Raw genomic sequence first — 1,372 nt, forward strand, 5'->3', positions numbered from 1 at the left:
AGAAGCAATCAGACACTCAGAAGAGCTGTGTTTATCGCTTCTCTAAGACGGTCAGCTCCTCTGATGCTGGGACTTACTACTGTGCTGTTGTCACATGTGGAACGATATTATTTGGAGATGGAACTCAACTGCAAATTGGTAACACAAAAGTACAAATGCGCATAACATGTTTACGCCATTATGATGGCTTCTTCTTTTTTTTATTCTTCAAGAAGTAATGACATACTTTTTTTTGTTTTTTTGAAGAAACAGGTTGGGAATTTATTGCGCTGGCAATAGCAATAATCTGCCTGGTCATTTCAGTGATTGTAAATATTGTTTTCACCTGTTTCGGAAGACCAAGACTAGCATGTAATAAATTTAAAGGTAAGTGTCATTCATTGAGTGAAATGTAGCAACAGAACAAATGTCAAACCTCAAGTTTCTGCTTATTCTGCATTAATTTATATTTCATTAAGCAATTGTCGAGTTTGAGTATCCATATTGATATCTGTGCTTTCAAAAGCTTTAAATTTTAAAGGCACAATGTTAAAAACTCATCAAAGAAATATATTATTTTAAATTGATTGAAACTTTAAACTGATGAACTAGCAGGTCTAATTATTACTGGAGCATTATTGAGCACTGTAATGAAAAATCTGCTACATTTCATAATATATGTGTATTTGTTCATCATTCATTGGCAATAGACAGCACATCTTCACAAGGAAGAAATGACAACTTGACTCAACCACTGGATGATATTGTAAGTAATTATGTTAGCTCGTATTGCTTTTTGTTAATTCATTACTATGAATCTCTGTAGCAGCTACAATATTTTATGATCTTTTAATTTCAAACAGAATGAAGGTGAGCAGGATCTGAACTATGCAGCAATACATTTCCCTGGAAGGAAAGCTACAAAAGGAAGCAATAAAAAAGAACAGAAGACTGAAGAATGTGTTTATTCTCAAGTTAAGCGCTGATCTGAATGTGTTAACCAACCCTCTTACAAAGTGAATAAAATCATCTTGTGGGTTATTCCACTGTAGATAACTTTAATAATGTTTTGTGATGCAAATAAATAAGGATTTACAACCGCAATCAGTTCTCTGTGGCTTATACTTCTTGTTTCAGTAATTCCAGTAAAGTTTCAGGCTTCACTTAAATAAGTTATTGCACTATATATTTTGGTCTTAATTAAGATGGAAAATTACCACATTAATGTATGTTGCTTAACAAACTGTTCAATATTTGTTCCTATTAATTCTAAATTTTGTTCCTGCTTTTGTTTACGATGGGGCTCATTAGACTGTGAGCTTAAAGCTATGTGAGGCCAAGTGAAGTGAGTAAAGTTTAGTGCACACTGACCAATCTTTCTGTAATTTTTTTT

At 32.9% G+C, this 1,372-nt stretch overlaps 1 long non-coding RNA gene across 1 annotated transcript; it reads left to right on the forward strand.

Moving 5' to 3' along the window:
* The first annotated feature begins 9 nt into the window (after positions 1 to 9).
* On the forward strand, positions 10 to 1,083 carry LOC121813220. Its single transcript, XR_006053580.1, has 4 exons — positions 10 to 138; positions 247 to 366; positions 690 to 745; positions 843 to 1,083. It is a non-coding gene; the product is annotated as an uncharacterized LOC121813220 (long non-coding RNA).
* Positions 1,084 to 1,372: the final 289 nt, after the last annotated feature.

This window comes from Haplochromis burtoni, unplaced genomic scaffold (genome assembly GCF_018398535.1).
Source record: "Haplochromis burtoni strain Fernald_Lab_line unplaced genomic scaffold, NCSU_Asbu1 Contig_1293, whole genome shotgun sequence".
In the NCBI taxonomy this organism is placed as follows: domain Eukaryota; kingdom Metazoa; phylum Chordata; class Actinopteri; order Cichliformes; family Cichlidae; genus Haplochromis; species Haplochromis burtoni.